This window comes from Balaenoptera physalus (genome assembly GCF_965194825.1).
Source record: "Balaenoptera physalus genome assembly, chromosome: 6".
In the NCBI taxonomy this organism is placed as follows: Eukaryota; Metazoa; Chordata; class Mammalia; order Artiodactyla; family Balaenopteridae; genus Balaenoptera; species Balaenoptera physalus.
In genome coordinates, this window is record NC_138885.1 from 69625778 (window position 1) to 69650228 (window position 24451).

The window sequence follows — 24451 nt, forward strand, 5'->3', positions numbered from 1 at the left end:
TTGTAAATTTATACTTGACAACCCTCGTATTTCAGTAGCTGGCTTCGGTTTCACAATCTACCTTGCTTGCTCAGTTACATTAGCTGAAACAACAAATTTAATCCGTAATGTCAATAGTAAATTATAGCAGAGAGGTAATATATGTCTGACATCATAAAGGTCAAGGCCATGGTAAAAACACTGCAAATTCTGGAGCCATTTTGTTTGAGCAAGCGGCGGGCTCTTGCTAAACAGTAACATTATGAAAATAAGATTAGCACTAAAAGCTGCATTTGGCTAATCTTATTTTTTTTTTAATATCTTCTTTTTGAAATGGAAAATTTCTCAAAGCAGAAAGCTCTTCTAGTCTATCCTGTGCTGTAGATTTTGCTCCCTTGGACATTGGCTGTGTAATTATATTTTATATTTGGTAGTGGATAAATAATTAAAACGAGAATTACTTTCCTGAAAAGATTCATTTAGAGCACACGTTTTCTATTACCATAGCTGTAGGGTAGGGGAGGGGACATCGCCTCCCACCTACCTAAACTACCTTGCCATTAAAGTATCTAAATTACCTCCGTGAATTCTGAGCACAGAAGTGGTTGATGAATTGCTTTTGCATAAATGCACTTTCCCTTTGCTAGAATCTAATTTTACGAAACACACTCATGTGTGTGTGCACGCACACACACACTCACCAAGAGACACACATATACCAAAGCAACCACTGAACCCTCTCAAGAAGAAAAATTGAAGGCCGGAATTTTCTCTATATAATGAAGTTTTTTTTTCAACGTTGCCAGCAATATAAGCATCTCTGAGGAAAGCCCAAATGGTTTCATCTCCTGTAGGGAAGAGCAGTTCATGAATCATTGTTTCCATGCAAAAGTGTTTCATTCTTTTAACTGGTTCTATCAATTGTACTGGCTGATTTTTTTTTAAGTATCAAAATTTGATTCTGGCTTAAACTCACTTATTACAAATAGGAAAAAAATCTTCTGCAGGGTGAACCAAAAAGCCATTCTGTGGATGAGTCTGAGAATCACGTCCCTTCTGTAGCTCTAATGTTTTTAAACGGTTTGATCTGTCATGGGCAGCCCCAGTGACTACGGACGCTTCTTAAGCAGCTGACAGCTCTCACTTGGCTCAGAAGTATTTTCATTTGTTAATTAGAAGCATTTATTTTAGCGTCCATGTGTGCTTGCTGCGTGTGTTAGAATGCAGTTATCTGAGCCCCAAGTCTCCGCGTGGTGGAATAATGAGGTGCTAGGTATTATCTCCTGGCAGAGTCATTTGCTGTCTGTGTCAGTGAGAATGGAGAAAATGTCTTCAGCTCCTGTTGCACTCAGTGATAACCAGGCTTTCCTGAGGGTGTTGGAGCAATGGCTCTAAGAATCTGAAGAAGACAAACAGGCTGGACAGAAAGGATCTGGCCTCCAGTGAGGTCTGTAGATGCCCAGCCTCTCCCCTAGTCGGGCCTCTCCAATTTGCCTGCCTCTATGACTGCATGGAGTGATGAGCGTGGCCTTGGCGCAAAGGGGAGAGCGAGCGTGGTGGGCAAGATGGCGAAATCACGCACTTCTCGTCGTTTCTCTGCCTCACTTAATCACTTACTTACCATGAGCAAGCTGAAAAAACTCATCCCTCAAAATGACCCTGGACTGTATAAATACATGACTCCAGTTCACAGTAGCGCTTTGAAGAAAGAAAATGACTCCTGGATACTAAGGTTATTGTGATTAATTACTGTCTGTTTTTATTTCCAAGATTTCTTTAATTTTCTCATTGATACCCATAAATGTACTAGAGAACATGCACGAGATAAAATTCCTGCCTTCAAAAACCTTAACATTTAAAATCATAACAAAAATACGTAGTCCTCTCAGTAGTCTCTCTAGGTCACACTGCTCCAGGGAGGATGGGGGCGTGGGGAACACGCGTGCATCCTTCACGACGGGCTTTAGTAACAGTCCCTCACGGGGCACAGCCATACACTGGCAGCACTACCAGCCCTGACTTACACTGACCTATACATTGTTTCACGATTGCCAGTGCGTGTTATGTACATTGCCTTATATCATCAGCAAGGGATTGTGATATTCTTTCCTTCATAATCCAATAGCAAGATGATTTACTTTCTCTAATTCTTTTCCTTTTTTTAAAAAACATCTTTATTGGAGTATAACTGCTTTACAATGTTGTGTTAGTTTCTGCTGTATAACAAAGTGAATCAGCTATATGTATGTGTGTGTATATATATATATATATATATATATATATATATATATATATATATCCATATCCCCTCCCTCTAAGTCTCCCTCCCACCCTCCCTATCCCACCCCTCTAGGTGGTCACAAAGCACTGAGCTGATCTCCCTGTGCTATGCAGCTGCTTCCCACTAGCTATCTGTTTTACCTTTGGTAGTCTATGTATGTCAATGCCACTCTCTCACTTCATCCCAGCTTACCCTTCCCCCTCCCCATGTCCTCAAGTCCATTCTCTACGTCTGCGTCTTTATTCCTGTACTGGCCCTAGGTTCTTCATAACAATTTTTTTTTTTTTTTTTTTTTAGATTCCATATATATGTGTTAGCATACGGTATTTGTTCTTCTCTTTCTGACTTACTTCACTTTGTATGACAGACTCTAGGTCCATCCACCTCACTACAAATAACTCAATTTCATTTCTTTTTATGGCTGAGTAACATTCCATTGTATATATGTGCCACATCTTCTTTATCTATTCATCTGTCGATGGACACTTAGGTTGCTTCCATGTCCTGGCTACTGTAAATAGTGCTGCAGTGAACATTGTGGTACATGACTCTTTTTGAATTATGATTTTCTCAGGGTATGTGCCCAGTAGTGGAATTGCTGGCTCGTACGGTAGTTCTATTTTTAGTTTTTTAAGGAACCTCCATACTGTTCTCCATAGTGGCTGTGTCAATTTACATTCCCACCAACAGTGCAAGAGGGTTCCCTTTTCTCCACACCCTCTCCAGCATTTATTGTCTGTAGATTTTTTGATGATGGCCATTCTGACTGGTGTGAGGTGATACCTCATTGTGGTTTCAATGTGCATTTCTCTAATGACTAGTGATGTTGAGCATCCTTTCATGTGTTTGCTCGCAATCTGTATATCTTCTTTGGAGAAATGTCTTTTTAGGTCTTCTGCCCATTTTTGGATTGGGTTGTTTGCTTTTTTGGTATTGAGCTGCATGAGCTGCTTGTATATTTTGGAGATTAATCCTTTGTCAGTTGCTTCATTGGCAAATATTTTCTCCCATTCTGAAGGTTGTCTTTTTGTCTTGTTTATGGTTTCCTTTGCTGTGCAAAAGCTTTGAAGTTTCATTAGGTCCCATTTGTTTATTTGTGTTTTTATTTCCATGTCTCTAGGAGGAGGGTCAAAAAGGATCTTGTTGTGATTTATGTCATAGAGTGTTCTGCCTATGCTTTCCTCTAAGAGTTTTATAGTTTCTGGCCTTACATTTAGGATTTTAATCCATTTTGAGTTTATTTTTGTGTATGGTGTTAGGGAGTGTTCTAATTTCATTCTTTTACATGTAGCTGTCCAGTTTTCCCAGCACCACATATTGAAGAGGCTGTCTTTTCTCCATTGTATATTCTTGCCTCTTTTATCAAAGATAAGGTGAACACATGTGCGTGAGTTTATCTCTGCGCTTTCTATCCTGTTCCATTGATCTATATTTCTGTTTTTGTGCCAGTACCAAACTGTCTTGATTACTGTAGCTTTGTAGTAGAGTCTGAAGTCAGGGAGCCTGATTCCTCCAGCTCCGTTTTTCTTTCTCAAGATTGCTTTGGCGATTCGGGGTCTTTTTTGTTTCCATACAAATTGTGGAAATTTTTGTTCTAGTTCTGTGAAAAATGTCATTGGTAGTTTGATAGGGATTGCACTGAATCTGTAGATTGCTTTGGGTAGTATAGTCATTTTCACAATGTTAATTCTTCCAGTCCAAGAACATGGTATATCTCTCCATCTGTTCGTATCATCTTTAATTTCTTTCATCAGTGTCTTATAGTTTTCTGCATACAGGTCTTTTGTCTCCTTAGTTAGGTTTATTCCTAGGTATTTTATTCTTTTTGTTGCAATAGTAAATGAGAGTGTTTCCTTAATTTCTCTTTCAGATTTTTCATCATTAGTGTGTAGGAATGCAAGAGATTTCTGTGCATTAATTTTGTATCCTGCTACTTTACTGAATTCATTGATTAGCTCTAGTAATTTTCTGGTAGCATCTTTAGGATTCTCTATGTATAGTATCATATCATCTGTAAACATACTTTCTCTAATTTTTGTTATAAAATAAAACAATATCCTACAAGCCAGGTTTTGATAATTTCTGATATCAAGTATTTTGTTTTCTACTTTAATCCAAGAGTGAATTTTGTCTCCTGAACGAATAAGTGAATTGTAGCTGGTACTGTGATCTGCACACCTGAAATTAAGGGACTTCCTGTTCACTCTGAGAGTGAATAGAAGCCTGGGAAAACTTGCCCTCCTAGTTTGGCCTTAAAGACATGGAATCTTGACCTCTGGGTTCTGTGGCTGCTACTCTGACTAAATGTTAACAATAACTAACAATTGTTGAGCATCTTCCATGTCTGAGGAACTGTGTTTGACACTTCACTTGCTGGACCTCATCTGGTACTTGTAACACTTGAGTTAGGTATTGTTCTCTCATTTTACAAGAGAGAAAACTTAGACTTAGCCAGGTTAGGTAACCTTTCAAGTCTACGCACACAGTAGGTTGCGTGCTGGACTATGGACTAATCTCCTTTGGGTCAGGTGCCCACTCCTGCTCCAAAAATCCATTCACAGATGCCACCCTGACAATCTCCAAATGCCACGACCCTAACCACTACCCGATCCTGCCTCATTGCAGGTTCTTGTTACAGAGTTCCCTTGTGTGGCTGATTCTCTCGGTCCTCGAGTAACAACTTCCCTTAGAATTCAGAAAGCAGTGGTTTACTGGGCTCACCTCACCACCCCAAGCAAGCCTCTTAGCTGCTGCCCTCGGTAGGGGAACTGGGAACATGACGGATGATGGCCATCTGCTCCAGGAATAAACAAACTCTTCATTATTCCATTAGCTATTTTCCATTTCCTGCTAAGCCTAACAATTTATTAGTGCTATTTAGGTTAATGTATTGCTGCTTTATTTTACGTATTTACTTTATATTCTTTACATAATGACATATTTAGGTGTTCAGATCCTCTGCATGGTTTTTTGAAGACAGAATTGGATCAGTTTGAGAGGACGTCTCTCCCAGCACTGGTAAGACCACCACTAATTCCTCTTTATGGAGCCCTTTTTCTCTAAGGGGCAGAAAAGAGATTATCTCATGGCCACTGTGAATCAAGTAGGTTTGAAATGTCATGCTGCACCACGAGGGCACGTGTACCCTTGCCTCTCAGTCTCCTACTCGGAAGGTAAAGCTTGCAGGATTTACTGAAAGCAGCACTAGATGAGAGCCCAGGAACCCCAATTTCCATCCCTCTCCTGTGTAGGGGTTTTCTGAAAATCAGAAAAGCCATGTGAGTGGTTTCTGTGCAGCTGTTCTGACTATAAGGAAGAGACTCTCACTCTTTAACAGAAAAGGTATTTACTGCAAGATCCCACATGGACTGGAATTGGGAGGGGAAAGCAGAGTCCCAGGGGATGGAGGGCACTGTAGGGTCCCTTCTGGCCATTCCTCTCTCACTCTGTCTCTCACACAAAAGTCACAGGGTCTTTACCACATGGTATCTGTTATCTGTGACCTCGTTGTCCTCTGGGCACCTCACTGCTCTCTCCACGCTGACTGGCTTCTTCCTTCCTCATCCTCCAGGGTTTAGAATATGGTGACGCAGAAGGTAAATATGGCCTGAAGATGTGCTTTATTTCACCAGCTCAATGTTTAGACCAAATTTTGAATTTGAATGTTTCTTGGCAAAGCATGTATTATTATTATCATATAGTTGCAAATTTGCACATTTACTTTATTCAGATGAAGGCATTTGAGTTTGTGACCACTGTTCTATATAGGTTTATATATATATATTACATATTTTCTGTACTTCCTTCTGCTTATTTGTATTTTTACTATCTCTTTTTTTTAAACATCTTTATTGGAGTAAAATTGCTTTACAATGGTGTGTTAGTTTCTGCTTTATAACAAAGTGAATCAGCTATACATATACATATATCCCCATATCTCCTCCCTCTTGCGTCTCCCTCCCACCCTCCCTATCCCACCCCTCTAGGTGGTCACAAAGCACCCAACTGATCTCCCTGTGCTATGTGGCTGCTTCCCACTAGCTATCTGTTTTACATTTGGAAGTGTATATAAGTCCATGCCACTCTCTCACTTCGTCCCAGCTTACCCTTCCCCCTCCCCGTGTCCTCAAGTCCATTCTCTACGTCTGCATCTTTATTCCTGTCCTGCCCCTAGGTTCTTCAGAGAATTTTTTTTTTTTTTTTTTTTTTTTTTAGATTCCATATATATGTGTTAGCATACGGTATTTGTTTTTCTCTTTCTGACTTACTTCACTTTGTATGACAGACTCTAGGTCCATCCCCCTCACTACAAATAACTCAATTTCGTTTCTTTTTATGGCTGAGTAATATTCCATTGTCTATATGTGCTACATCTTCTTTACGCATTCATCTGTCAATGGGCACTTAGGTTGCTTCCATGTCCTGGCTATTGTAAATAGAGCTGCAGTGAACATTGTGGTACATGACTCTTTTTGGATTATGGTTTTCTCAGGGTATATGCCCAGTAGTGGGACTGCTGGCTCGTATGGTAGTTCTATTGTTAGTTTTTTAAGGAACCTCCATAACTTTGGTTTTCTATGACTCTTCATGCCCTCAACCCTCATTCGAATAATATACTCTGCAACTTTTTTTCCAAGCTTTTACTGCTAGCCCTCATTTGATCTGTTTATCTCCATTTACATTCTTGAGAAAGACCCTTCCTATACCATACTACCTTAATAGGGTTAGGGTTAGGGTTAGGATTAGGGTCAATCCAAGTTACCTCTACTGATATGTTTATTGCAAGTGAGAAAGTACTTTGTAACTTGTACAATGGTATACAAATGTCAGGTGTCCATTATTATTATTGTTATTGTGTGGCAGTATATAGTAGGGTCATACAGATAGATCTAACTATCAAAAAAATTCTCTCCTGGTGCATGTGATGATTTATTGCCTTGGAGTTTATCCAAAGACCTTAGCTAAGAAACACAGCAGTTAAGCTGTGGACCAATTTTCTTTCTCATGTGAACATACACATGGGTCTTCTCTAAGCAACTATGAGGGAATAATTTCATATTCAGACAAATGGCTCAGATTCTTCGTGAGTGGTATAGTCTATAGACACGTCAAGGCACCCTGCAGAGACCTGGGCATGAACAGGTCATTCAGGGGTACCTTGAAAATAGTTTTTCATTTTTGGATACCACAAAGCCATCAGTGTTGAAAAATGTTGTGTGGTCATTACTTATGCTTACGAACTTGGCCCTTTCCTCATCTTTGATATACCCACCCACTCTAATACCATGGTAATTTACCTGTTTCACTCTGCTCCAACCTCTCCTGCTCACAGAGTCTCCAATTAAAAGTAAAACACAGAAGACGAAATAAGGGAAGGTAGAAGCTCTTCTGTTTCCTGCAAGCTTTGGGCACTAAGGCTGGATATCTCTCTCAATATCTTCTTTCATAAAGAGATAAAGACAACCATTATCAGAGAAGCCAAACTACTAGACTGAAAGATTTTGTAAATATTTAGACTTAACTAATAAATTAGCATGTGTTTACAAAGAACATAGTCTTGGAGATCTCATAACTAGAACTAATTAAGGTTGGTAATTAACTTTGGAAAGAACCCCAAAGCAAAGCAAACAGACAAATAAACTCTTAGTCTAGAAGTTGCAAGATTTTGAAAATGCCTATGACTCAGTCAAGTATCTCTTAAGTATCTCTTTCTATTAGGAACACTGGAAACCTGACAGGCTATATCCTAGCCCATGTGCTGTCTGCTTTGGCCCACTTCATAGGGATGTCATGAAGATAATCATAGATGTGAAGACACCTCAAGCATTTAGGAAAAGAGGTGCTATATATACCCAAGGTATTATTAGCATTATTCCCGTTACCTGTTGTGGCGGGCCTTCTTCTTCAAGGATGCCGCAGCATAAGAGTCATTTGTAAAAAGCCCAAGAAGTAAAAACAAACAACAAAACAAGACAAACAAAGCAAACAGCAACTCCCTTGACAATCCAGGGGTGCCCAGCCAAGCATCCTTTAAAATGAGTATGGAAGATCTGCCCTCAGGAAGGCTGCAGAGGGCTGAGCACAGAGCTGGAGAGCAGAATTGCAAGGGGACCACATCGCAGCTCAGGACGGTGTGTGTGTGGGGGGGTGTCAATCAAACCCTTCTGGTACCCACAAAATGATTCAAAGAGCCCTAATGTGAGAAGTACTGATTCTCCATGGATGCTGAGAGTTGTAAGATGATACTGCCAGCTGAACTGTTGCAGCTCTTCAGATGGTAATGTCTTTATGCCAACGTCTCCCCCTCTCTCTCTGCCTCTCTCTCTCTTTTCCCCTTTTCTTCTTTTCTCTTTCTCTCCTCTCCCTTCCCCCTCCTTCTTTCTGTCATATCACATTCGTGCCTTCAGCTGAATTCGTCATCTAGTAAGATCTAATTTTTACATGATTGGCTGCCAGGCCAGTGTTTTTACCTGGTACAATAGATTGTTTGTTTCTCCCCAAAACTCCTATGTTAAAACCTAATCCTCGATGTGATGGTATTTGGAGGTGGGGCCTTTGGGGGTGATTAGGTCATGAGGTGGTGCCCTCATGAATGGGATTCATGCCCTTGTGAAAAAGGCCCCAGAGGGCACTCTCATGCCTTCCACCCTGTGAGGCCACTGAGAAGTCAGCCCTCTGTGAACTAGGAAGTGGGCTCTCACCAGATACCAAATCTGTCAGCACCTTGATCTTGGACTTCCTAGCCTCCAGGACTATGAGAAATAAATGTTTGTTGTTTAATCCACACAGTCTATGGTATTTTTTAAAATAACTGCCTGAACTAAGACACTACCCAAAAGCAGAGTCTGAGACAAGAATATGTGTGCAGGTGGTGTCATTGGAGGTGATTCCAGGGACCAGAGGTGGACCAGGGAGCAGGAAATGGAGAGGGAGGAAAAAACATTCAAAGATGCCTTGTGAAGTTGGGTCCTGTAGCAGGCAACTGGGACTGCATCTTACTAGGACCATCTGAGGCCATAGAATGCTTGTCAGAATTGCTCTCAATAAAAAGCATTGACAGCAAAATGCATTTATCCATCAGCTGTCATCCCTGGTTGGTTAGGGATTACTCCAGCTGCTATGGCAGGTAACCTGAGCAGTCTTCTCGAGGTGTGGTTCCTAAGAATCTCACGGCAGAGAGGTAAGCTCTTTAAGTGAGGTGCTGTTAGCAGAAGTGGCCTGCAGACGCTCTAGGGACATGTGCTGCTGCAGTGGCTGGTAACAGAGGTGAGGCTGGCAGGATATGAGATGATCCCAAGGGACTCTGACGCACCAGGCCTTCCTCTGCCTGCTTTTGTGTAATTGACTTATGTTATTTTAATAGAGGAATTGATATTTATTCCTCTTAAATTTCATAATATTGATTTTTGCCCAGGAATTTCGCCTAGAGAATATTTTAAGTATACTGCTTCCTTCACTTATAATTGTGCCAAGCCTGGCCAGTTTTGGTGGCCAGTTAGGTGGATGAGAGCTTTGGGTGTGGAGTCAGGTAGCCTGGACTCAAATCCCAGCTCCACCACTAAGCAGCAGTGTGAATTTGCAGAAGTTACTTAACTTTCCCCAGCTATAAATCGGGGATAATTACGGTACCTACATCACAGAATTATTGTTCTGAAGATTAAACAAAACAATCAGTGTAAAACAATTAGCCCAGCGTGTGGATTATACAAAGTAAGCACGTCATAAATATAAACTATTTTTTGAGTCTGATGAGTATAATTTCACACCTTCATCTAAGTCATTGGTAAAATTATTGAATAGAAAATATTCAAATGAAGACCTCTACAGCAATTTTCCTGAACCTTCCCTTTAGGTTAACATGAATCCATGGGATCATAAAATCTCAGCTTTTAGAGTCCAACCATCCATCTTATGCTTGAGTCCATCATGAGAGATGATTTCAATTGCTTGATGAATTAAAGGAATGCTACATCTATTGGGTTGGACAAAAAGTTCCTTCAGTTTTTAAATAAAAATAAAAGACACATTTCTCACTTTCACTAAGAACTTTATTGAACAACGTATTCACCGTTTTGTTCCACTACCTTCTGCCATTTTTCAGGCAACTTCATAATTCCAGATTCCCAAAACTTTTTATCTTTTTGAGCAAAGAACTCTTCCAGGTGCCTTTTACAGCCTTCCAGGGAATTGAAATTTTTTCCATTAAGAGAATTATGTAAATACCGAAATAAATGGAAATCTGAAGGTGCAATGTCTGGTGAATACAGTGGATGAATCAGAACTTCCTGGCCAAGCCATAACAGTTTTTGCCTGGTCATCAAAGAAACATGCGGTCTTGTGTTATCCTGATGGAAGATTATGCGTTTTCTGTTGACTAATCCTGGACGCTTTTCGTTGAGCGCTGCTTTCAGTTGGTCTAATTGGGAGCAGTACTTTTTGGCATTAATTGTTTGGTTTTCCAGAAGGAGCTCATAATAGAGGACTCCCAATCACACCATATACACAGCATTACCTTCCTTGGATGAAGACCGGCTTTTGGTGTGGTTGGTGTTGGTTCATTTCGCTTGCCCCACGATCTCTTCCGCTCCACGTTATTGTACAGTATCCATTTTTCATCTCCTCTCGCAATTTGTTTTTAAAAACGGAACTTTTTTTACGTTTAAGTAGAGAATCGCATGTGGAAATATGGTCAAGAAGGTTTTTTCGCTTAACTTATGTGGAACCCGAACCTCAAAGTGATTAACATAACCAAGCTGGTGCAAATGATTTTCACTACTTGATTTGGATATTTTGAGTATGTCGGCTATCTCCCACACGGTATAACGTTGATTGTTCTTAATTAATGTCTTGATTTGATCGCTATCGACTTCAACTGCTCTACCCGACCGTGGAGCATCGTCCAGAAAGAAATCTCCAGCGTGAAATTTCGCAAACCACTTTTGACACATTAGATAGGTCACAGCACCTTCTCCATACACTGCACAAATCTTTTTTTGTGTTTCAGTTGTGTTTTTACCTTTCTTGAAATAATAAAGCATAAAATGCCGAAATGTTGCTTTTTTCCTCCATCTTCAATATTGAAATGGTTACACAAAAGTCACCAATTTTGATGGTTTTTTTAAATGCACGCTGATATGACAGCTGTCACAATACAATCTAACAAAATGGTTTAGAATGAAGTTAAGGACAACTAAGTGCTACTAGAGCCGTCTTATGGAAAAAACTGAACGAACATTTTGGCCAACCCAGTACATAGCAGTGCTACTCAAAGTGTGCTCCATGGGCCCAGTGCTGTTCATCAACGATTACTGGTCCACAATGAGATATGTACAGAAATTGAGAGTGAGTGGACACAAATTTTTTTTTTTTAGAAGTTTGACATTGCCTTGACATCCAAATGCATGGTCAATGGACTCATTTCATTGAACAGCATACAGATCGGATCAAGGAGTATTGAACTTGTGAGGTGAGTGTATAAGGTGAACAGTAGGACCATATTAAACGTGATATTTTAGGGTTAATTTGTCAACTGTAACCCAAAAGTTTTAAAGACAGAATCCTTGTCTTTCATAAAAAATTAATTTAAATTTAACTATAACTTTACAGAATAAATAGCTGGAACTGGTTACTGATAAAGAATTGAAAAATTTTGCAAATAGAGTATCATTTGCTTCATTTTGGAAAATGTTAAAAATGAATATCCTGTTTTGTCCTTGTTGCCATGAATACATCTCTACAAGACAGGTTTCTCTATTTTAAGTATTATTAAAACATAGAAACAGTTTTGATATACACTTTCTGTTATGAGTAGTATTGTCATTAATCTATCCTAGATTAGATAAGCTAAGAAGCAAGAAGCAAACTCATCCATCACATTAAAATTAAATATTGATATACGAATTGTTCATTAAAAGCATGAATATAGGTGTTTAGTATGGGAATTTATTCCACTTATAATTTCATGTTATGATGGCAGAATTATAAAAATTATGAATGTAACGCAATTTTCTCTATTATTCACCCCATAGATATTTTCAGTGAACAACCTATATAGTTTTAAAAAATTCAGTTTTTTCCCTATGCTATGTTTGTTTTGATACTATTTTTTGAAATGTAATTTAATGTCTATTCAATAATTTAATATTAAAAATAGAGGGCAAGGGACAGGCCTTGAGGATGGTTGGAAGATGGGGGCTTGAAGGTGTTTTTCTGAGTGGGAGTGACCTGGTCGGAGTGGGGGAGGAGGGCAGTGAGTGTCTGGGAGGACTGGTGAGGGGCTGGGTGGCAGGGCACACTGAAGTCTGTAAGCAGGTACAGATAGGAGAGTAGAGAGAGGTGTGATTTGAAAATTAAAAACAAAAATATTTAAAACACACAAAATAAATAAACAAAAGGGAGGCTCGTATTTTGTATTTCTTTGTTTTTCATGTTTTTTTGTTTTTTTTGTTTTTTTACTGGTAATTAATTTTTATTGGTTTTACAAAAGTTACCAATCTCTTGGAAATTTTATAAAATTTGACCTTTTTCAATAGTTTGGGAAGCACTGCTCTATGCTATTCACTTGATTTACCAACCCTTAAAAAAAAAAAGAATAGCTCCTATGAAACTGACTAATATAACCCCTATAAGATTTTATCATCTATGAAACAACTGCAATTATATATGCCACACAAGACATTGTAAGACTGAATTATTGCATATGAACTGGCTTTGAAGATAGTTTAAAAAATAACCACCACTTCTTACATTTACAACAATTTCTGCCAATCTCATCCACATCACAGAATGTTAGAGAAGTAGAAGGTATCATCCAAAATGTCATCTTTCAAATGATGATGACTGAGACCACAATAAGCATCCACACTCAGAGAATGATGAGAAGCTGTAAAGGTGGGGAAGAGAGGACAGGAGCACATGAAGGGCATCACTCTGGATGAGTTTCGTTTTTTGGTATAATTTTTCTTGCTGAGCCCATAACGTGGACAATGTTGCCTGGCAGCTCTAAAACTGGAATAGAGCGATCATTCATTAACCATTTAGCAATCCTGGAGTGTATTCTAGGACTACTAAGATTTGAAGACGTTAAAACAAAAGCATAGAAGGAAGTCAACAACAATAACAAAACCCAGTGTATGATATTTTTAGAAAAATAGAGGGCTAAATACATTCTTTTTTTTTTTTTTAAATAAATAAATTTATTTATTTATTTTTGGCTGTGTTGGGTCTTCGTTTCTGTGCGAGGGCTTTCTCTAGTTGTGGCAAGCGGGGGCCACTCCTCATCGCGGTGCGCGGGCCTCTCACTATCGCGGCCTCTCTTGTTGCGGAGCACAGGCTCCAGACGCGCAGGCTCAGTAGTTGTGGCTCACGGGCCCAGCTGCTCCGCGGCATGTGGGATCTTCCCAGACCAGGGCTCAAACCCGTGTCCCCTGCATTGGCAGGCAGACTCTCAACCACTGCGCCACCAGGGAAGCCCCCTAAATACATTCATTTTTAAAAACCATTTTTATTGAGACATAATTCATATATCGTAAAATTTACCCATTTAAAATATACAATTTAACGGTTTTTGGTGTATTCATAGAGTTGTGCAACCACCCCACTATCTAAGTTTGGAATGTTTTACATTCACTTTTATGTAAATACTAATCATGCACGTGCATATTTATACATATACACACACACCCATATATATGTACACCCATGACTAGTATTTGTATATATAATACATACATATATAGGTATGTGTATATATATGTGTGAGTGTGTCTATACATATACTCTAAGTTATTACTGAATTAAAAAAATAAATCTGTGGTCACCTTAGAGGATTAAGATTGCCTAACTAAAGGAGATTAGCTTCCTGCCACTTCTCTGTTTATTGCTCCAGAGAGCAGTTGAATGAGTTGCCCAGGGCTGTATGCCCCCAGCCTCCCCTTAGAGGCCAGCTTGAGTAAGCATGCTGCTCTGTCCTTCCCCTGACCCCCATCCTGACCGTAAGTGACACTGGGCCCTTCGGGGCAGGTGTGGGCCCATAGCTGTGCCTTGCAGCCCGAGTCAGAGGTGTTGCTGGTTTTTCAATGTTGACTCTAGTCTGGTTGAAAATACCACTGCATTTTTGAAGTGGCTTCAGAACATCAGATAATGATCTTACTTCCCACTAATCTGGATTAGGTTCAAACTGGATGACTACAGAGGAGATCCATGTATTCCCCCTTCGCTGTCTTTTATTTCAAATCTTTAGATTCTTGACCTGCTTCCAGCTTCCAAACATGGTTTGTCCCTCTGGTCTCCCCCTCCTCGCAATTCCCACCCTTTTCTTGGACTCTTTAGGAAATCTGATTGCCGCTCTTGAAAGGATATCTGGGATAACCGTGTTTTGATGAACTGTTATTATTTTAGTCTCCAGACATTCAGCCAACTAAGTATTTTCTTAAATGCAAACAACACATCCTTTCCAAAGTGTACCACTCCAGGGCATCCCAACCACCAATCACAGCCCCGTGTTCTTGGATAAAAACAATAAGTATGTTCATCTGGGAGGAGGGAAGAAAATGAAAATGTTATTTTATTGGAAAACCCAAATTATTTAAAAATAAATACAAGGAAGATATAGCTCCCTAACGTAAACCTGACAGTGAAAGGCAAACATCATAAAAATGTGGTCTCTGTTTCAGGTGTTCGGGAAACAAACTCGCTTTTAGGGTTTAGGGCGCCACACTAAACATCGACAGAATGAAGGGACGAATCTTGCACTTGAAGGATTATGTAGCACTTTCCTTCCTTTCTCAAACAACCTTTCCTATCTTGCAGAAGTTTAGAGGCTGTAATTTTGGTTCCCATAAACAGTGGTTTCACCAACATGTATTTCAATGGTACAAAATTTGAAAACATTAGACAAAAACCACTCTGGTTTACCTTTTCATTGTCTGTGAGGGAACTGATGGTGAAAACAAATGGTCTGTGTAAAGAATTTTAATTACATAAAGTCACAACCTAATCAGAGCTCTTCAATATTTTCTGAGCGTTCACCATGTACCAGCACTGGGCCAGGAACACCACGGGCCCTGCGCTCACAGGGTGTACATCCCAGAGTGGAGACAGTTAATGAGCAGCTGTGATAAAGCCTAGGAATGATCTGCTGGGGAAGAAACTGGCTCTGGCAGAGTTCATGGCAGGGGGACTGCCACAGGGGGTAACATCCTTGTGGCAAGTAGAAATCACAGGCTTCTTACAAGTAGAATGAGTTTAGCTTCACTACTTAATACTTGGATCAGCAGACACTAATAGGGTATACAAACCTGCTCCCCTGTTCCACTGTAGTTAGAAGCAGTTTCCCAAACCCAGGAAACCGCCAAAATAACATTGCTTGCCTCAATGTATTTGAAAGGGGGTTTTCAATAATAAAGGCTATCAATTGCATATTTTCTGAACAGGAGCAAAGTAGCCATCTTTTTCATTTTTCTCTTTTCTTCTAACATGCCAGCATCTGTTTCTGCTCTGTTTGCGAACGTTTTCATTAGAAAAAGGACAATATATACAACTTCTCTATGATTAAAACATATTGCCTTTTGTGAGTGATGAATTCAGACAAGTAAAATATCTCTGTCTTTATTTTCCATCATAGTTGGTCATAAATCCTGCAAGCTAGAAGTGATAATGTGCTCTGGCTTCATGTAATTGTGCTGGCTGGAGCTCTGCGTGCTTATGTCTCCAGTTTTATTGTGTCGGGAAGACAGACAACTCTTCCAAGTTGCTGATGGAGATGTTGGAGGTGGCCCAGCTCTCAAGGGTGATGATATTTGGATTGCTTTCTCTAAGGGATTGCTTTCTTCTAGCCAGTGAATTCTCTCATGGCTCTGTCCATCCTTTAGAAAACCATGAAGAAAGGAGAAATATTTCCACTCTTTACCAGTTAATGGGGTGGCAGGCGTGCTGAGCTTGAGAGCTTAAAAGAAAATGAGTCACATTAAATGCATTCACATTAATTCAATCACCCCTTCCTTCCTTCCTCCCTTCCTTCCTTCCTTCCTTCCTTCCTTCCTTCCTTCCTTCCTTCCTTCCTTCCTCCCTCCATTCCACATGCATTTATTAAATAGCTTACATGTCTCACACTATCCTGGGTGTCATGAAAGTCCTGAAGGAGTTTGTGGTCTGGCATGGAAGAACAACTATAATGGGAAATTTGGGAAAGAGTGTCAGCTTTGGCAAGTATATGTATTAGGGTAACATTAGCTGCTGTAACAATAAACTTAAAAAAAATTGGCTTAACACAATAGAAGTTTATTTCTCACTCAGATAACAATCCAAAGCAGATGTTCCTTAGCTGTGGGATAAAGGATTCAGGTTTCTGTCTTGAGGCTCAGCCTTGCCCTGGGTCTTCAGAATCACTTCCAGCCCTCAGAGAGAGTGAAGAAGCACATCTCCTTCTTAGAAACGCTACTTTTTCTCACCTTCCATTGGTGAGAACTTGTCACGTGACCTCAGCTAGATGCAAAGGACACTGGGAAGAACTGTTCTAGCTGGGCAACTGCATTTCCACAGTACGGAGGGAAACAAAAAGTTGAGTGCACAGTTAGCCACAAGGAGAACAAGGAATAAATTCTCTTTTTTTGAACACTTGATCTTCTGTTGATAATGGAACATTTGGAAAATTTTGGTGGGCCTACTTTCTAGCATAAGCTAGAAAAAGGACAAGGAGATCTGAGGAGCTAAAGGTGGAGATACAAGCAGGTCTAAGGTTTTTTTCTCAAGAAAGAAAACATGATAAAGTTAATGCCATTTCCTTAGGAAGAAGGGGAAGCTTTCTTTTTCAAATCCCCCTTCACAGTGTGATTTGGTTCATTTTCTTTCTTTCCTTTTTTTTTTTTTTTTTTTTGAAGGGATCATAAAAATTAAGTCTAAAACAAATGCAATTCTTCAGATAGCAGGTTTGCTTGCCCTTTGAGATACTTAATTTACACAAGTTCTCTTTAATGGGTGTCATCTTACAGTCAGGGAAATGAGCCACTACCTTTGGAAGTCAGGTTTGTTAGCTTTTTAGCCTGAATCCCCTCCATTTTTCTCACAGCCTCAGTTAGCACAGTTTCTTTTTATCCTAATGTGGTGGGGATAAAATGAAAGGGAATTTTCTTTAATTCAATAGTGAAACTTTCCAGTTGTGAAGCACTTTGAAATACAGACTAATTAATAAACACAACTCTCTTCTAAAGCAGTGAGGATTGCGGTTCTCATTTTTCACAGCTGAGAAGGCTGCAGTTAAAATAGTTGGCCCCAGGCTGTGCACCTTGTCGTAAGAAGAACTTCAAGGCACCAGCCTGCATTCTCTCAGGATGGCATGCAGCCTCTCTAGAGACTAGTCAGTTTTTATATGGGTTGTAGCTAACAGCGACTTCCTCAGAGACTCCACGGTGCCCCTGGCACCGGCTATGCAATTAGCAGTGTTCTTGTCACAAACTGTGAGTGACCCACTAAAGAGAAAGAAGAAAAAGTGACTCACTGGATGGCCCTATAGCTCATGAACACGTCTAGAGACTGAAGAAATCTTTTGCAATCATCAGCTCTGTGCTAAACTGAGACTCGGAAAGATGAGAAGTGTTTGTTCATGTCTTCAAGGTACTAAGACCTTGGGGCCAGAATTATTATTGCCATTGCATAGACAGAGGAATTCAGAGCCTGAGATCACTTGCCATTCCAGTAGTGAATCTTTAGCAGGACTTTCTTCCTAATATCATTCTTCTGTCTCAGTTCACAGAACGATAATACGCTGTATACAAATAGCAGTGCGACTGTTTTGTTCATTGCAGCACTATTTACAATAGCCAGGACATGGAACCAACCTAAATGCCCATCAACAGATGAATGGATAAAGAAGATGTGGCACATGTATGCAATGGAATACTACTCAGCCATAAAAAGAAATGAAATTGAGTTATTTGTACTGAGATGGATGGACCTAGAGTCTGTCATACAGAGTGAAGTAAGTCAGAAAGAGAAAAACAAATACCGTATGCTAACACATATATATGGAATCTAAAACAAAAATGGTACTGATGAACCTACTTGCAGGGCAGGAATAAAGAGGTAGACATATAAAATGGACCTGAGGACATGGTGTGGGAGAGCGAAGCTGGGGCGAAGGGAGAGTACCATCGACATATATACACTACCAAATGTAAAATAGTTGGCTGGTGGGAAGCAGCAGCATAGCACATGGAGATGAGCTCCGTGCTTTGCGATGACCTAGAGGGGTGGGATAGGGAGGGTGGGAGGGAGGCTCAGGAGGGAGGGGATGTGGGGACATGTGGATGCATATGGCTGATTCGCTTTGTTGTACAACAGAAACTAACACAGTATTGTGAAGCAATTATACTCCAATAAAGATCTATTAAAAAAAAAAGAAAGAAAGAAATTAGCATGACTGACGGCATGTGCGAAGGTTTGCCTTGATGACATCTTTTGTGATGGAATAATTGGTTCCGCAAACTAGCCCTCGTGGTAATGGAATCTATAACCAACCTGAGCTTTGGCTACCCCAACAACTAAAACAGTTATATTTCTAAGACTGTATCACAGTTTGGTTATGAGGTATAGAGGCCTCTCATAAACTGTTGGCTGTCAAGTCTAAGAAAAATACTTAGGACAGAATATAGATCTCTGTAGAAACTTTGTTTCTCCCTTCTTGAAGAGATGTATCTTATTTATATAAGTGAGGCAATTAATAGTCATGAATAAACCCAGCCAGGACACTTTGGTTTCATTTTCATTTGTGACCACAGTGAGATTCGATGTCGTAAAACTACACTGTTCAATATGGGAGCCACCAGCAACCTGTGGCTACTACGAATTGAAATGTTCTCTAAGTGTAAAATACAAGCTTGATTTTAAAATCTTTGTTTTTAATCAACTTTATTGAGATACAACTTATGCACAAGAAAATGCATCAATTTTAATTTCACAGTTCAGTGAGTTTATAAATAAATAAATACAATAAAAATCAAGATATAGAACATGTTCACCATCCCCAAAGCGTACCCAGTTCCATTCACTCCCCACCCTCCCATCTCAGACGACGTAGGCCTCAGACAACCACTGAGGATTTTAAAATCTTAATGTGAAAACAAGATAGCAAAACACCTCATTTTTTATACTGACTGCATGTGGAAATGATAATATTTTGGATATACTGGGTTAAAAACAACGTATTATTAAAGTTAATTTCGCCTGTTTCTTTTCACGTTTATAATATGATCACTAGAAAATTTACAATGCCACATGTGGGTCACAACTCTCTATTGGAAAGTGCTTTGATAGGCTGCCATCTCTTAAAGAGTCTCCCAACTCTGAAAGCTTATTCAGTCACGGAGTCCCCCAGACAGCCAGAAGCCTCCGCTGTTAGCCACAGCTTCCTTCAGAATCAACAGGAAGGCATCAGAATGTGTCCTGACTTTTGAATTTGTCTTCCTTACTGTCCTTTACTTTTTTTTGGCAGTGCCACAAGGCTTGCAGAATTATAGCTCTCCGACCAGGGATGGAACCCAGGGCCCCAGCAGTGAGAGCAGGGAGTGCTGACCACTGGACTGCCAGGGAAATTTCCTGTCCTTCTTATTTTCTAATATTAGAAAAGATCTGAGCTTTTCACATCTTCCTCCCTTGGCTAACTCCTATACATCCTTCAAGACCCACTCCAGGGACTTCCCTGGTGGTCCAGTGGTTAAGACTTCGCCTTCCAAGGCAGGGGGTGCTGGTTGGGTCCCTGGTCGGGGAGCTAAGATCCCACATGCCTCATGGTCAAAAAAAACATAAAACAGAAGCAATATTGTAACAAATTCAATAAAGACTTTAAAAAACAATGGTCCACATAAAAAAAAAAAATCAAGGACCCACTCCACATCACTGCCTCTTGAACGCCTTCCTTCACCACCTCCTCCCCTGTTCTGTCCCAGTCTAGTGGCCTGATGCTGAGTTAAGGCCTCCTGTTCCGTGCTACCATAGCCAGACCGTCATCACCAGCTTGCCTCTACCCTGTTTTCTATAAATTCCTTGAGCTCAGATATTCTTTCATTTTTATATTTCCAGTATCTAGTACAGTGCCTGGAAACATTATACAAATATTTGTTGCATAATTGCTTAACTGAAGAATGAGTGAATAAAAGAATTCTTTAGTTGACATTGTTATTTCAGAATTATCAATAATAGTAGCTTACATTTGATTGGCACTTTACAAAAGTTATGTTAGTCGATCCCCACAAAAGTATTTGGGGGAGAATCCTTCCTCATTAGAATTATTACATTTTATTAACCACGATTCTTCATAATGAGTGCCCCCTCATGTCAGGAGTGCCCTGAAAATGATATTGATGAATACAGATTGCTGTGTGAAAATTATAAAGTAACAATTTATTTTTATTTGTATAGCATAAACAACTAAGCTGATGACAGAGGGGATATTGGTGATAGACATGACGCACTTGTGGGGAGTGGAGAAGGTGCCAACAGAAAAATGAATCTGTTGTATTTGGGGTGTCATATAATTTATTGTCCAAACTCAAACCCTTTGAGAGTTAATGGGAGTGCTATAATACTTAATCTGGCACAAAAGGCATAAAGTGGACTGTTAAGGACAAATCAGGATATATGTCCACCCTAGTTATATTAAATAAGAACCATTTATCAAGGTAAGTGGCCTATGGTACAGAGAGGATGGATGGGTCGTCCGCACATGATGGGGAGGAAGGACCTTCATTCTGAATGGCAGACCTGAGCGTTGACAGCCCATGGCCTGACTATACCATCTGTACATAGGTGGTATATACATACATATAAGAGCAGCTGAGACGTTTCCGCAGGTCCACTCCGGATGAAGCAACTTCGTGGGTTCTGTAAGTAGAAGTCCTATCACCTGCTCATCAGCTCACAAAGCCACAACACTGCTTGGAAGGAAAGGACAGCTTTTCTGACCAGGGCTTACTGAGCCAAACACCTTCCGCTTGCCTTCATGCTCCTCATCGAAGGGGTTGGAAGGAGGGTGGGGCTATCATGTTGCCACTTAGTAATGCCACACGCCTCTGTCATTGTTTTCAACTTGTTCCCACTAGCCTTGGAGAAAAACTAAAAGCTATGTTCTCTTGACAAGTGTTTTCCATTCAAACCACCACGTATACTGTTATTATCTTTGCTGGAGAGATGAAGACATTGAGGCATAGAGATGTCATGAAATCTGCCTGTAGGGAGAATCACGAAGGAGACTTCTGAGTCCCAGTCGGGGGTACTTCCCACTATAACACACTGCTTCATGGAAACACCCTAAGAAGATGGCACCACCTCAATTTAATTTGCAGATAAACTTGAAATGTTCAAATGAAAAAAGTGTGCTGTTTCCTCTTTGTTTGCTGCAGGCGTGGTCCCTTCGTGCCATTCCTGAGGCTGGTTCTCTTTGCATAGATGTGACTCTGCACCTCGTAACCACAGCAAGTCTAGCAGATGTCTTGCTGCAAGCTCCGTGGACGCCGACCAGCATTATTTAAGTTTTCATTCAAAGCCTCCTTTAGGGTGACTTCTGGGCACCTGAAGTGCTCTTTCAAGAAGATCAACAAATGGCTGAAGACAGAATTTTCAGCCAGAGGAAAGAATTATTACCTTACCATCAGTCTAATGAAAACAGCAGTGAAATACCAGCCTGCACTAGATAAACAGCGCACGAAGCCATCCATCACACTCAGCCGTGCTGAGCAGAACACCCTAACCGATGTCACCCGACTTCCCACTTCACTCGCATCTGAGAGCTGGGACCTTTTCTCACACGTTTCTGTCTGAATAAAGACAGAAATAAAGACAGGGATCCTTTAGGCCATTCCATCTCCTAATCTATTCCCCTTTCTCTCTAGTCACAGACAGCAACAGCTTCTGAGGGGCCCACTTCCCATTTGCATGCTCTAAGCTGGGGAACCCTCCAGGACCCAGTTGATACAACGGGTCTAGTCTGCAACTCCAATGGCAGTTTTCTTTCTCGGGCCCATCTGGTTCATAATTAGTGTACCTAATCATTCGATACAGGTGCCTGCCTGCTATACAGCAGTCACTCTGGGTAGAGAGATGCAAGGTCCCCTCTTCTAGGAGCTCACAGTCTGGGGGAGAAGACAGAAATCTTGAATGTTTAGACTTTCTTTTGCTTTTTACATATATCATCACTCGTTTTGCCTCAACAATCTCATGCAAGGGAGAGGAGGCACTATTAAACTCAACTGCAAGAAGCGGAAGCTCTGACTTACATGTGGTGTCACCCAAAGTCATAGATAGAAGAAAACTAGGACTCTGAATAACATTTCAATGTGTCATCAAACTTCAGCTTACCAACCCCAGCTCAGTGATCTCCCCCACCATGTGAGACTGCTTTGGTTTCGTTTTCAGATTTCCCCTTTTCTTCCAGAAATCTGAAAATCAAATCTTTTGTAGCATCTACCGAGTCAGCCCTGACGGAAGGGCCTCCACCCAACGGTAACTCCTCTATTATTTTTTCCCAGAAGTTAATGATTTGATAGTTTTAGGGAATCCTGGTAACTTCTAAAATACATACTTAAATTCGGTAGCAGCTTTTGAGTATGGCTATTCCTAAACTCAAGTCTGTGGCAAGTACAAAGAATATGGCTCCTGGTTCAAAACACAAGTATGTTTTGTTCAGGATTCTCATACCATGGGATCCTGAGTTTTCAGTGTGCCCAAAGATCTGGTTCTTCCAGCAGTAGTGGTCCTGGCAAGAAAAGCATCATTCCTACTGGAAATTGTGCAGTAAGTAGATAGAACCAGGTGGTGGTGAATCCTTTTAAGTCAACCAAACAGAAAGACCCAGTGAGAGCAGTATCAGTGTTGTAACAAGTAACAGTCACGAGTCACTGCCTGAGCCTGGGCAGCAGCCCACAGAGCTCACGGGTGGCTCCGGAGCATATAAGCCGTTCTTAATATTCAGTTCCTTGTTTCTTCTATTGCCCATGGCTTGCACCAGAAAATGCATTTTGCTAGCATTGCCGTGTTTGTGTGCCCAATGTCACCAAGTCAAATTTAAATGTTGCTTTTTCACTTTTTAAGTCTGTTTATTGGAAAGCATGAGCGTGTTTATACAGAAAAAAATCTAACAAATTTTTATTTTATTTATTTATTTAATAAGTTTATTTTATTTTATTTATTTTTGGCTGCATTGGGTCTTTGTTGCTGCACGCGGGCTTTCTCTAGTTGCAGCGAGCGGGAGCTACTCTTCACTGTGGTGCACAGGCTTCTCATTGCGGTGGCTTCTTTTGTTGCGGAGCATGGGCTCTGAGGCATGCAGGCTCAGTAGTCGTGGCACACAGGCTTAGTTGCTCTGCGGCATGTGGGATCTTCACGGACCAAGGATCGAACCCGTGTCCCCTGCATTGGCAGGCAGTTTCTTAACTACTGAGCCACCTGGAAAGTCCCCAGATTTTTAAATATATATAAATAAATTCAAAAGTGTTTACTTGTTCAAACACAACTGTATGTGTTTGGTCTGTAGGGCCATGGCCAGAGAGCTGATCTCTTATGTTCCCAACTCAATATCACTCACAAATATTTGGTCTTGTAAGAGAAAAGATGTGACAACCTAAATAACCATATCCTTACCTGTGTTCTTTTCATCTTTCAGGGAAAAAAAAATCCATTATGACCTTCATTGCCTGGGTAATGATGTTGATATCACAGACTCACTACTAGGGAGTAAAATTCTTAAAGCAGGGACTGTAATTATACCCTCTTTAGGTTTTGCAAGATGAGTGACACTTGTGAGTGGCTGCGGTGAATGCTAGACTGGATCTTCGCTCTATAGTGAATAAAAGAAAGAAAAGTACGTTTCATTAACAATGGCCTTTTGAGGAACATGTTAAAGAGCTCTAGTACATTGGAAAATGTGTTGATGTCTGTTGATCTCTGAAATAAGAATCATAATAGAAACAAAATTTAATGTTAAATATTTGTGGAGTGTTTATGATGTTACAGGCACTAAGCATATGTTACCTTGTATTATATAATACTTACGGTAATCCCATAATGTTTTAGTAACCCCAATATGCAAATGAAGAAATTGAGGCATAGAGCCCAGCCTATTTCTATTTTCTATATTCTACATTCTAGTAAGTGGCAAAGTTGTTATTTGGGCCAAGTCTTTTTAGAGTATTCAGAGATGGT

The 24451-nt window shown here is 40.3% G+C and overlaps 1 protein-coding gene across 1 annotated transcript in view; it reads right to left on the bottom strand.

Annotated features, from left to right (window-relative positions):
- Positions 1–19386: 19386 nt before the first annotated feature.
- Positions 19387–24451, bottom strand: part of LOC309663210 (uncharacterized protein) — a gene marked incomplete at its 5' end in the record, with an annotated part of 569151 nt that continues 564086 nt past the window's right edge. The window contains one exon of the mRNA XM_082466830.1: positions 19387–24086. The remainder of the gene's footprint in view (positions 24087–24451) is intronic.